This window comes from Crinia signifera, chromosome 1 (genome assembly GCF_055691185.1).
Source record: "Crinia signifera chromosome 1, ASM5569118v1, whole genome shotgun sequence".
In the NCBI taxonomy this organism is placed as follows: Eukaryota; Metazoa; Chordata; class Amphibia; order Anura; family Myobatrachidae; genus Crinia; species Crinia signifera.
The window spans coordinates 184,046,868-184,061,463 of record NC_139217.1 but is presented as its reverse complement, the minus strand read 5'-3'; positions in this window follow the sequence as shown (position 1 = coordinate 184,061,463).

The following is a 14,596-nucleotide window of genomic DNA, read 5'->3' as shown; positions in this document are numbered from 1 at the left end:
CACCTAGTGGTGCAAAAACCTTTTTGGTTTGGGGGGGAAGTAAATGTATTTCTTATTGGTGCTCCTAAATCACTGAATGTCACTTCCTCAGGGGCACCTGGACTTACCCATCACACAACCTACATAATAACAGAGATATCTATCTACAGTATCTGCAGATTACCTGTAAACGTGTTGCATGTGGGACAAGTGTAATGTGTAGAGAGAGAGTTAGATTTGGGGAGTTATTTTTTGTTTCTGTGCAGGGTAAATACTGACTGCATTATTCTTACACTGCAATTTAGAGTTCAGTTTGAACATACACCACCCAAATCTAACTGTTACTGCACTTGTTACATTTCTCACACCTGCAGTACAGTGTCACGGTCTGAGGATTGGATGAACTCGTGTGACTATCAGAAACAACTGCTGAGCCAGAGGGGGTAGGTTGAAAACGTGCGGGTTTAATAAGAGACCTCTGCATTTACAAAGAAAATAAACTTGTCCCAAATAATGTCTTTGAGAGTCTGTACAGGAATTTGGCTATCACAATACTTCTTGTGAAAGTCTTTAGCAGGGGACTGCGAAATAATGAAATAAATGAAGAACTGAAGAATAAAAGCCACAGGAAGGATGCCGAGGGAATAGGGCCACTGATCACGGGGCCCCTGGTTGGCGATGGTATGGCAGATGTGGGAGACTAGGGCAGTAGACCAATCAGGAACCTTCCGGCTGGAATTAGCAGTAGGCAGACCACAGCACTACAGGAGCAGGATAGCTGGAACTGAAGAGCAGGATCAAAAAGGTAACAGGAATAGAGCCAGGATGTGCACAGCTTAACTGACACTTTGCACTGACTCAGAGCTGCCTTGACAGATCCCTCTTATGAGGAGAGGACGGCTGCCATTGGCTGCAGAGAGTCAGGGGAAGGAAATGGGCGTTTCAGGCAAGTTTGGGCATTTGCCCTTAACCAAGATGGCGGCGCCGGCCTCCCGTCTAGCCCAAACCAGCTCACTGCTCCCGCTGGCCGCCTCTCACTGCGCCGGGACCCGATTGCCGCCTCCAGCCTCCTGACCGCCGCACCAGCCCCACGGAGAGCCGCCGCCGGGCACGGACAGGTGAGTAGCGGCCCTGCCGTGACCCGCGGCGGGCTGCCGTGACATACAGCTTGATTTTGTCCATCTGGAAAAATTGCGGCCTTGCAAACAGGTTTGGCTTAGGCCTAGTGTGGAACAGAATGCTCAAGAGAATACAGCATATACATATAGGAATGAGCAATCATACAATAGAATTAAGAATAAATGCAGTAAGGAATATTTGGCCTAATTCGGATGTGGTTGGAGGAGGCATCATGGCAATGCACTAATCTAGCAATACAGCAGGAGGCATCTTATATCCGTAACCATAAATGCAGCTTCAGATCACCTGCAACATCATTGGTAGTCTTGTGTCTGATGGGATCACACATGCCAGGCAATGCAATTCCTTCAAAGAGGCCGCTGCATTCTCCCAACATGGTGTTGATACTCATCCATTTATTTTTATTTTTTCCTCATCCCCATTTTCCTGCCAATTTGTTTCTTGGTTTCTGCAACCATAGTAGATCCAACACAGGACCCTTACTGCACATACGCAGCACAGGTCTGGCTCAAAGTACACAACATCGGTACTTTGCACAATGCGCTTCCGATACAATGGGATTTCAATTAAACCCACTTTACTCAAAACTGCAATGAATCGCATAGAGAAAAGCTGTTAAATCTGAACAGCTGCCAGAGTTAAGTGGCACTGACAAATGGTCTGGGAACACTACTGTGACAAATAAGCATCATGAAAATGGTGTGCCCAATATAAAATACCAGCTCTGTAAATGATGACAGCAGTGCACTGACCATGCATTTTGTACATATGGAGGAAAATAATCAACACGAGAGGCAGGGTTGTACTTAGCAGACCCTGAGTTTCAAATAGAAAAGTCAGGAACAAGAAGGCTTGGCATTGAGGCTGGCTGAGGGTGGTGTCTATGAGGTTTTCCCCTCATTATATGGATCCACTGCTTGTGTATCCTGCTGCTCTCTGAGGGGTTTATTCTAGTTCATTCTTTCTGACAAAATCCTTCTTAAGGTGCGTACACATGTACAGATTTATCTGTCCGATCTATCTGGTGGGAAGAAAAACCTGGAAATATATGGGAGCACATGACAATCAAAAAATTGTTCCCAAACGCTTGAAAACCGACAGTGATCAGTCAGACAAATTGTTTAAATCATTCTTATATAACAAATTTATCAAAGCATATATATTTTTTTCTGTTTTCCTGCATTTGGCTGGAAATTTTTGATTGCCAGATTTCCAGGTTTTTGTACCCACCAAATAGATAGGACAGATAAATCTGTACGTGTGTACGCACCTTAAGAGGGACAAAACCATGTGCACTGCGGGTGGGGCAGATGTAACTTGTGCAGAGAGAATTAGATTTGGGTGGGGTTTTTCTTCAAAGTGAGATCTATATTGAAGTGTAAAACCATGCAGTCAGTATTTTCCCTGCACAGAAATAACTCACCCAAATCTAATTCTACCTGCACATGTTACATCTGCCCCCCTACAGTGCACATGGTTTTGTCCATCTAAGAAGGATTTTGTCAGAAAGAATGAACTAGAATAAACCCCTCAGAGAGCAGCAGGATACACAAGCAGTGGATCCATATAATGAGGGGAAAACCTCATAGACACCACCCTCAGCCAGCCTCACATTCTTAGTAGATAGCCATCAACCCTATTTCATATTTTTAGTGTCCTATATTTCTATTTAGTATCAGTTATTTTTATGGCACATGCAGTACATATTTTGCAGCGCTTTACAGAGAACACCTGTTCATTCATATCAGGTCCTGCCCTAGTGGAGCTTACAATCTACATTACTTACCACATGTACACAAACACAAATAAACATCAGGGTTATTTTATTTTTTGTTGGGAGCAAATCAAAGTGTGCAAAGAAAGTACAGGGAGAAAATAAAAATTCCAGTTAGAGCCATGGTTGGAATCAACTCAAGACCTCTGCACTCTGAGGTGGTAATTTTAGTCAATACATTATTTTCGCAGTATATCTAATAGGTGTTTCAAACCAGGGGGGGGGGGGCAAATGTCCAAGTTTGACGTAGGTGCGGGATGCCAGTCGAGCCCGGATGTGTTTTCAAAAGCTCGTTCCATACTCTGCAGCATATTTATCCAGCCAGAAAGTATGCTTCTTGAGATGCAGATGCAGAAAATTGGGCAGTAAACTCCCCCATTTCTAGAAATGCCAGCTGTCCCTGCCCCCCCCCCCCCCCCCCACATTGCCCCCAAACACCTCTGTCTTTCAATCCGGCACAGAAAGAAGAGGGACTGTGGGCAATCACTCATGAACCCAGGGCTAAAAGTGGTCCTGGAGAGGTGGGGGAACTCCTTTCCATCTGCAACCAAATTATCCCCTCTCCCACCACTTGGCAGAGCCAGGGCCAGTGGCAGGGTTTTCGGTACCCCCCATGCAAACTCTAATGCTTTTCTCCTAGAATTAATGTGGCAGAGCTGAACTACTGTATTTCCATCTCACCATTACACGTTGTGGAACTCAGTTCCACCCCATTCTCCCCCACTTTAACCCCTGCATGAACCATCTGCATGGGCATTTGAAACAGCATCCTGTGCTAAATCAGGCCCACTATGTGGTTTGCAATAAAAACAGGTTTGTGTAGTCAGTAAACACATTCATAGGAAATGTTGCCCATCCAAATAATCATACTAATCCTTAAATGGTAATTAAAACTGTTAGCAGTTACTTTTCCTCTATTGCTGATTTTTTCTTCCACTAAAAGTTGGCGAGTGCAGCCCGCAAGGGCCTTGAATGCACCCACCCCCTGTCAATTTCCTGACAGTCAGGATTCCAATGTCAGAGAAACGACGATCGAATCCCAACTGTAAGTTATACCATACTCATACTTTGACCATCTCTGCTTTGCTGAAATCCTGCTTTGCTAACATCCTGACTTGAGGCCACCTCCCACTTGCTTGCACCTCATGTCATCTGCCTGTCACCCCTTCCCACTAGATTGCTAGCATCTCAGAACAAGGTCGTCTTCCCTCTTGTTGTTAAAGCCCTCTTCTCATGTTTAACTTACAGCTCTCTTATGCTACAGTACTTACATCTAAGCTGTAGTGTTTATTGAACTGTAATGCTCTTTGTTACCTCTACTTCATTTTTGTTTATTTAGTAACTGTAATGTTATGCTCTGTGTCCCTGTGGTGCCTTATAAATATAATAACAATAATAATAATGCTAGAAAACTTTAATATTTTCTTTAGTAATTACATGAAAGCGTACAGTAAAACATCAAAATGTAGTAACCCAATCTGAACCTGAATGGGAGCTGTCTTAAAAATAATAGACACACCACCAATTATGTTCCTGACAATAGAAGATAAAGCATAGGTTGTTCAAGTTCAACAACAAATTAAGCAGACATAAAGTTTCCGACAGCTCCAGAATAAACAAGAGCTTAAACTTCAACAATGTCCTTGAAACATTTAACAGAAATGGAATTTGAAAGTTTAGTATACTTACTTGGGAGGAAAATATCAGGACATCATTTACCCAATGAAATCTTCTGGGGCTGGCAGGATGTAGTTAGCTGTTTCTTTGATGGCATAACTACATCTTGATACACATGGGGCTCAGTCTAAAGTGCTGGAACTGAGTCCCATGTGTTCATCACTGCCTCTCCTGAGCAAAATGATTGGATCTGACAATTTGCATAGCTTTACCAACAACTTCATTGGATTCAGCAATATTGTTATAATAATTATTTTTGGATAGAGGATGTTTTTATTACCTTTCCTTTAACCTAATGCCTAACACATAGGAAAATAGGTACTGTAATTCACATTTATGGGGATGGCCCTCATAGCCATCTTATTTTCAAATTAGTCTGCAAGTCCCTGCCAAAGGGTGGATTTTAAAGCTTCATGATTCCAATTCATGTCATAGGGAAATGTCTAAAAAGAAACCACATACTAGCTTGACACTGAGTCGGAAAATACTAGATACCGCAGAGGACATTCTGCCAGGCTCCTCAAATATACATTTGAATGTCAAAATAATCTTTTTAATTTCCCATAATGGGATCATTCCTTTCATAAATTGAAGCCTGACCTTTCAAACAAAAGAATTAATGCAACTTGCTCTAACACAAATTTATGGTGAAACAAGTAAATGTAAATATAACATTGGATTAAGAGTCCTCTGCATAGTTTGGCATTATCATCATAGCATTAATGCACAGGAACTTGTATAGTTACAGAATACATAGATACATTACTGGAAAAAATGATTTTGCATGGTATCCATTTGGGAGGACAATGATAACAACTACATCTACTTATTATGCTGTATCTGTGCCCTATGCAGAATCTGACTCAATAACTCAGGGACAGCCTTTTCCTGAGCGTTACTCATCTAACGTGCCAAGATATTACTATCACAGACATAAATACCATGGAACACTAAATAAACTATAACAAATTAGTTATAGGCTAAATAATGTTTTATTAGCAAATTAAATAAATTGTATTTTGAAGACTCTAGATGATACTGACACTATCTTCTATAGGGTCAAAATCCAAATAAAGGTGCTCACTAGACCATGATACAAGGTGTGATGGACTTGGCTGATTTTATTTGGAAAGGTCATCAAATCCAATAGAAGGAAATTGATGAGAGAGCTAAACACAATAAATAAAGATGAAAAATGCAAATTAATAATGGTGTACACAGTACACACAAACGCAAAGCCCTACCTAAACTGCCTTATGGATACTATACTATTCTAAGTGATGGGAACTTATCACTTTGTAATCTAAACTGCTTAATAGAATATAATAGAATAGAAATTTAGTCTAACTTCTAATTGTCGTGGTTCTGACATGGTGGCAGTGGCGTAACTTCATCAACTTCACCCCCCATGGATTAGTAGGTTCAGCCAGTCTCTTGTCCCGCACTGGGGTTCCCTTCCAAAATAGGCCTCCCATGTAGACGGTGAAGGCAGGTTCGGCATCTCCCCACTGCTCATGGTGTTCAGTGGCGGGGGCTTCAACTGGGCACCACCATCTTTCAGGAGACAGTCCTTCTACACCCATGGTGCTGACAGGCACGGCCACTGGAAATAGCTTGGCTGGCCTGTGTTGGGGGCTTCAGGTGCTGTGACATAGGTGCAGAGGGGAAGTGTCCTCCTCAGAGCCTGTGCTCAGTGGTGGGAACCTTCATTGTCTCCTGGACTTCCACCACTTCATGATGGGGTAAATTTACTAAGCTGGGAGTTCTACTGAAGATGGGATAATGCCCACAGCAACCAATCAGATTCTACTGCCTTTTTATTTAGAATCTTCTAGAAATAGTATAAACAGAATCTGATTTATTGTTGTGGACAACATCCCATCTTCAAAAAAACTACCATCTTAGTAAATTGACTCTGGTGTGGCTGTGACATGTATGTCATTAGCCGCGTGCACACTCCAGCATGCACATGCATCTTTCTTGCCCACATGGCCATTAACATTACATTAGCTGCAGCCAGTGGCATGGAGAGGAGGGGAGCAGGTACTTTTTACCTAGGCCCGAGTCTGCTGGGGGGGCCCAGATTCTGTTTCCTCCTACCCTCATTGCAGACAGCCAGGCAGTGGAGAGAGAGATGACAGGCTGCCGCCGCCACACAGCCTCTCTTCCCAGCTCAGCACACACTGCTAAGTGCCGTGTGTTGAGCTAGGGAGAGAGACAGCTGCAGCATGTCATAGGATCTCTCCCTCTGTGTGTGCGAGAAATTACAGTTTTTTTTTTTTTAATGGGGATCCGGCCATGCCCATCCCAGAGGCCACACCCCTTCTATTTTACTGGGGCCCAAACTACCTGTCGGCATCCCTGGCCCCAGCCCATTGTGCTGAGTTCTGGCTTGGACTAGTGGTGCAATACACTAGATGCACATGCATCGCAGCCACAGAGTGGCTAAATCTGTACCAAATCTATACTGCCTATCACCAATTTCACTTAATTGACAGGAATACATATTTAACAGCTTCATCATTTAACAGCTTCAAGAATCATTGGCAGCAAAACAGAACACTTCATCAGAGGAGAGAGGTGACGTTTACTTCAGTCACTGTGGCAGAAAGAAACAAAATAAATGACTACACTTTTTTAATCAGAAATACCAGTTTGAATGATAATGAATAACTGCAGCACCATTAGTGGCTCTCCTGTAACATTTTTAACAAAGAGCAGGAAAAAAGCGATTGTGTTATGTACAAAACAAAGGTGATGAAGATATTATGCCGTGCGCAGCAAGACTGGTTTAAACTGTATGGGGTGTCCAAACCCCTCCACCAAAGTCACACCACACAAATAATTTAGAAAAAAAACTATCTGGCGCTTTCCAAAATGGGATTGTTATTGTAAAGCCCTCAGATGATCCTTCCAGCTAACAGGTTATTGAACCATGTGATTTAACAGAGAAGGGATATCATAGTGAAATACAGCTTTTTTAATAAACACAATAAAATAAAATCACGCTTTCAAGTTTAAAATAAAAACAAGGCTGGGAATTATCTGCCGAATAGTGCAGTGAATGATTGCCCAGTTTGAACAGAACTGTGGTAAAACAGTTCTATTTGCGCATGTGGTTAGCAAATGAACTCCGGACACTCTCTTGCCTTCCCACCGAATGCTGGTCTTAGTTCACTGTCACATTCAACATCACTCCTACAGCTACCACCGATGCGTTTCTACCCCTGCTGGGGTCTTTTTCAAGGTGCAAATAGAAAGATCAGTGTGATCGCTTCTTTCTGATTCCAGATTATGTTCTCCCTTCCAGCCAATGGATGTCTGTCAAACTCAGCTGGGTCTTATACATAAATTACCTAAATGTCCATTACCCGCTTGCCATGCCCCCAGACCTCCTATTGGTTATCTCCCATTACCATAGTAGCGCTCAAAACACTCCTGTGTTCCTCCAATCAGTTCCGCTGTGTGGCTTCCGGTCATGGCCGGCGTCCACGACATCACCGTTCACGCGATTGAATCAAAATGGGACTCCCACTTGTTTGTAAACATCCGCCCATCAGTTCTATGCTCTGAGCAGGCCGATACCTCACTTCCACTCCTGTCAAATGAAGTGTGATATCTGCCGATGTTCTGTAACCTTTTCATTTGGAAAAAAGTGATTTTTCCTTATTGCAATCTGTCCCACAGTTTTCCCATATATCGAAAGAATGCTGAATGTATATAATTTAGGTTCAAATGAAAGTGTCCAATATAATATGAGATGAAATTACTCAGAATAAAATGGTATCTAAGAAATAATAAAAACATAATACTGTATTATGTGGCACATAAAATTCATATCCATTATCCAATATAACTTAATAGTTTATAGTAAATGTATTCAGCGAAAAATGTTTAAAAGGACAATATACAGAGATACCCTTACACTGACATTGAAATACTAAAGAATTAAATGTGATTTAAAAACAAAAAGGCTCACTGTAAGTGCGGTACTTGCCGAGCAGTGATAGGTGAAAATATTATATATTCAGGTTTGCTGCAAAGAATGCAAAGGAAATGTTTATAGGGTAGGATTCCCTCTGTAACAGACAATTTAACACATTTTTCAGACTCCTTGGATCACTGACAGAGAGAATTAGCCTAACAGTCAGGAACACAGAGTCATGACCCTATGATAAGATGGTTGGGACACACTTTGGGGTCAGGACTAGGGATGACAATCCTGGAATTAAAAAATGCTCCATTCCAGGATTCCCAGAACCACCCCAATGTGATGCAATGGGGTGGTTCTGCTGGGTTGGCCTGGGGGATCCCGTGCCCTGGACCTGTCTCAGAGTAGTGTTAGGGACTTGTCCTATTGAGGTAACCTGGAAGCAGTGGACAAGCCCATAAAAATGGCCATCATTATGCTAAGAACCTCAGAAATGCAATATAGCAATGATATTAAAAGGTCTAGCATTTATATTTAGTGTGCACCTCCTCCACCAGCTATCCGGGATTAAGTTCATCAATATACTGATGAACTGTAATCCTCCCTCTCCCCCCAAAAGTGGCACCCCACAGTGTAATTTACCCACAAGCTGGGCAGTGTTGTGGTCGGGCCGGGAGGTGCGTAAATCGGGAGCCAGTCGGTGTAACATGTGTGAGCTGGGTAGTACAGTGTGGGAGCTGGGTGGTGCGTTGGGTGGTAGCGAAGCAGCATGCGGGCTGTGCAGTGTGACCTCTGACATTACGTCACACTGAACTTCCGCAGAGCAGCACCACCGGTGTCTGCAGTAGCCAGCATAAGATTTGCGATACCCCTTACAAGCCAAACAAGATCATTTTTGATCCTAGTCATCCTTGTTATTCTATTTCCCTGTTGCCTTCTAGGAAATGTTAGAGATGTTTAGGATGACGCATTATCTGGTTGCAGAGTAGTTTCTTTCCATCTGTTATTTTAAGTTCTTATTTTTAATATCATTGTATAATTTGTGAATATTATTCTATGATGTAATTTCACTTATGCATTTTCTTCTAATGTTGTAGTGACAATATATTATTTGATTGATTGATTTAGTCCTCTGTCCAGGGCTCTAGTATTGTGTACACATCGGTTGCTCAGTAACAGATCTATGTTGGTAACAGATCTAGCGCTTTCGGTTTCCTTTATTTGCTAGGGTTACTTTCTCAGCACGGCTTGCGGCACTAATGTAATGCTCTCATCGTGAATTGTGACCGATGAGATCACCCACTCACAACCTCTCTGATTGGTTGTTCATTGGATGTATTTCACTATATAGGTAAGCACTGAATTTGATACTGTATATAATGAAAAGGCCATTCAGGCCATGAAATGTTGAATTGATAGAATAAATAGCACCTTGCACATTAAAAAGTCTGTGAAGTTCCACCTGCTTCATGATAACATGAGATCTGTTTCCTATATGTCTACAAAATCATCTGGTGTTGGGAGGGGAGAGGCTGAGAGATGTCAGTAGGGTTGCCACCTCATCCCTTTAAAACTGGAGACATATTAATTACACAGGTTCTGTGGCTTGTTCACTTCAAGACTCAATTTCAACTGTTTGTTTTATTTTTTCCAACTGTATTTTTTTAATCAGCCACAGAACCTGTGTAATTAATATGTCTCCAGTTTTAAAGGGATGAGGTGGCAACCCTAGATGTCAGTGTTCCGGGACCCTTACTACTAGGTGGCATACCTTCTAAGTTTAATAGAGGACAATATTCACAAATTATGTCAAAAGAGAGTTTATATACTGTAGGAGATAATGCCTTAAAAACAGCTTTCCACTGTACTGGTCTGTATGCACGAAAGGGTTAAACCATTAAAATATATTAACAATAAAACAAATTATATTGGACATTTGGTACTTATATGTTAGTTGGGCACCCACTAACTATTTGCTCAGTTTTACGTGTCCGCTCGCCACGCTTTGGGCTCGGTGGCTTGCTGCGCTCGCCACACTATATAAAATCAACATGCCGGCCTGGATAGTGGCTGGTATGAGCGTACTTACTATAGTGGGCACCCAACTAACATATAAGTACCGGACATTTTTATTTATTATTAACATATATAATATAACACATTTATCTACTGTACTGTATATGGTTTCTGTTATCTCAGGCAAAAGATAATATTGCCTTTCTAATAATCTTTTAGTTGAGAGTAGACTTCGAAGAAACAAAAAATTATTTGAATTTGAGTTTTTACATATTGGTTTAGTGACTCTGTTGATGTTAATTTGTTCTAGGATGTTTAAGGTATACATAATTAATACATTTTTTTCGATTATAACCTTTTTGTATATAAATATTATATCATAATCACAGTTTGTGCTTATTATGTAACTGTTGAACATTCTGTTTGCAAAATGGTTCTATTTTAATAGTTTTAAAATATGTTCATACAGTATATTATCTGTTGTTCTTCAAGGAAATGCAAATAAAAAATAAATCATTAAAATACTATAGCAATGTAATGCTTAAGTCAGATCTTAATTGAAATAATTGTGTGTGGCTATTTAGTTTTCTAGTACAGATTGAGTATCCCCTATCCGTGCATCCCGTATCCGAATTATTCCAAAAAACTTGTTTTTTTGGAACAATTCAAATCCCCCACCCCTAACATTTTTTTAGACTTACCAAGTCCCGCGGCATCCATGGCAGGCCTTCAGCATCCTCTCTGGCATCTCCAGCAGTCCCAGGAGTGCTTTTTGCGAGTGCGCGCGCTCGGCGGTGACGTCACCGGCACGCCTGGGAACTCACGCAAAGCACTCCTGCTGTGGACTCCGGGGGACAACGTGGATGCCGAGGGACCACCGGGCACCACCAGGGGACAGGTAAGTATGCCTAAAAAAATGTTATTCCAAAACCAAAAATTCCATTATCCGGAATGCTCATCGTCCCAAGCATTTCGGATAAGGGATACTCAACCTGTAATAACAATGTTCTTCACTGCCCTTAGAAGAATTTAGTAAAAAAAAACTTACAAGGTAATACAACTTAAAATGTTCTTTATTCCAATGGCAACACTTAGGGCCTTATTTTGGTTCACTCTTTCTGACAAAATCCTTCTTAGATGGACAAAACCATGTGCACTGCAGGGGGGCAGATGTAAAATGTGCAGAGAGAATTAGATTTGGGTGAGTTATTTTGTTTCTGTGAAGGGAAAATACTGGCTGCTTTATTTTTACACTGCAATATAGATCTCACTTTGAAGTAAAACCCCACCCAAATCTAATTATATCTGCACAAGTTACATCTGCCCCACCTGCAGTGCACATGGTTTTGCCCATCTAAGAAGGATTTTGTCAGAAAGAGTGAACTAAAATAAGGCCCTTAATTATCTGCCTCAAAAAATTTATTATATTTTACTCTAATTGAAACTTTAAATGATTTTGCAACAGCCTTGTTTCAGATAAATATATATATATATATATGTATGCTTCAAATGATTCTAACCTAGGGGGTTATTCAGGGTAACCTGTGTGGATCATAGTATGAATGCGTGAGGCTGTCCTGCGATAAAATATTGCTACTTTCTTATCGAAGGCCGTATGCATTATATCAATTGGTACTTGTTGTATGAAATGTGGCTTCTATATAATGAGACTGATGCTTTATACAAGTACATTTTAAATCTGTTCCCCTTCTAGGTACTACCCTTCTTCATCCGCACCCCACAGCTTATTTAGTACCAAACAACCAGCTCATACGTTTCTTTTTTCAAACACAGCCTGTAACATGACAGGAGCTGATTGGCCAGTACTTTATCTCTGTCCACGTTATCTCTCTCCAAGGTTTAGTACATAGACCCCTAAACTTTTTGTGTCATTGAAACACACTTGCAATTGACGATCTGCCCTTAAACGTTGGTAAGCAAACGCAAAGATCTGATGGGTGTTTTGTTCAATTTAACTAAAAGTATTAGGTGCTCTTCTTTTGAACAAAGCATTATATTTGATGAATGGGAAAAATAAATTGTCTGTGAATGTTGTGTGACATCAGACTATCTGTGCAAGAGAAGTGACATTTGCAAAGCTGTTTTGGGATTATCCTAGGCCAGTGTTGCCCAGCTGCCTTTTATTTAGCCATAACTTGTATGAACATGTATCTCTGTATGCTTTATTTAATTTTGTTAAAATATATGCAACAAATTCAATATAGCCAAAGTTTTTCATCAATATAACAAATATAATGATGCCCCGTGAATGCTCGGTTACCACCGCCCATCATGCTGTGGTGTGCAGTTGCATTTTTTGCATGTGCAGATTCCCAAATGTCACAATCTTTGATTTTCAGGAATCTGAAACCCAACCTGAATTGGGCCCTCAATTGGGAATTGAGAGTAGCACATTAGTTCTACGGAAATACTTTTTGCAACAATTGATCTGAAGTTGAAGCTTGAGCCTGTGGGTTCTTTTGGGTATTATGGCTGTGGAGTCCCAGAGTGCCATGAGATGACAATCAGCAGACTCCACAAAGATAAATGACAGACTGCAGCCACAGCAGTTATGACCTAGCTGCTGTGGTTACACACACACACACACACACACACACAAACACACACAGCAATACTCATGCACCCATATTAGCAGCCTCCCCCAGCAGTACACAATAGGCCTGTAATATAATTCCGCTCCAGGCACATGAGAAACATTGGGGGTGATTCAGGTTTATTCGCAAAGCACATTTGGTTTGCTAATGGAAAAAAAAAACATATGCACTGCAGTTGAAAGTTAGATTTTGGTGGGGTTTGTACTTCAAACTGATATCTATATTGCAGTGTAAAAATAAAGCAGCCAGTATGTTATATCTGCCCCACCCGCAGTGCACATTGTTTTGTCCATTAGCAAACCAAGGGCTAAATGTAATTGGTTGAGAGTTTTAGAAAGTGAGAGATTTTGGGAGAGTTTTCCCCTTTTTTTAAAGCGGTAATCACTTACACTGCAAAACCAGGAGGATTCTGCTATGCAATTGATTGCTGCTTTAAAAAAAAAAAAGAATAAAACTCTCCCAAAATCTCTCACTTTCTGAAGCTCTCACCCTATTACATTTGGTCCCAAATGTGTTTTGCGAATGAACCTGAATCACCCCCCAATGTTTAATGTTTGCCATGCCCATTGTCTGGTACTGGCAATCATTCACCTTCCTAATTACTTTTGTTACATTGCTTTCCTGCTTTTAAGTACTGGAAATCAACACATACTGATCTACACCTACTGTAGATCCATTTTGACATCAGAGTTCCATTTTAGTGCCAATAATACAATAAGGGCATGATTTCATTTTTGGGGTGCATTAACCTTGTTGCCATGCTCTTGAATATTCCTCTAGTCTATGTAGAGATTTTGCCTATTTTCTAAGTGATCTGACTATATTTGACAATCACTTTAGAAATTAAGCACAAATCGCTGTATGTGTAGGGACTAGTCATCGCTCAACACACATTGCTCAGCACACATTTCTGGTGCAGCGCTGTGTGCTGAGCGATCTGTGCTGAACGATCTGAGCGATACTAGATCATTCAGCACAAAGCTCCTTCCCACCCCGTTTGTAGGCCTTATACTGTAACTCTATCATCAATTATTTGTTTTACTCTTCCTGGCATGTCTACATTGTTGCATAACTGTGTGTCATCTGCAAAAAAACATACTTTACTTTCAATACTATTTACAATGTCACCAATAACATACTGTATTAAAAAGCACTGATCAAAGTACAGATCCCTGGGGTACTTTAATGGTAACATTTCCTATTTAGGCTGACTCCAATTACTACAATTCTATTTTTTTCTATTCTGCAACCAAGATTTTATCCATTCAACCATGTAATAATGGTTTTGAATTTATTTAAGCATTGATAACAGCATCTAAATCATGTAATTTGGATCTATTTTTGCTCCTATAGTATAATTATCCTCATAGAATATTTTCATTAACCAAGCCTAGCCTAGGAGAAAATATAATACCAACACTTCTTCAAACAGCAAATCAAAGGCCACCATCCAGAAAAGGTTAA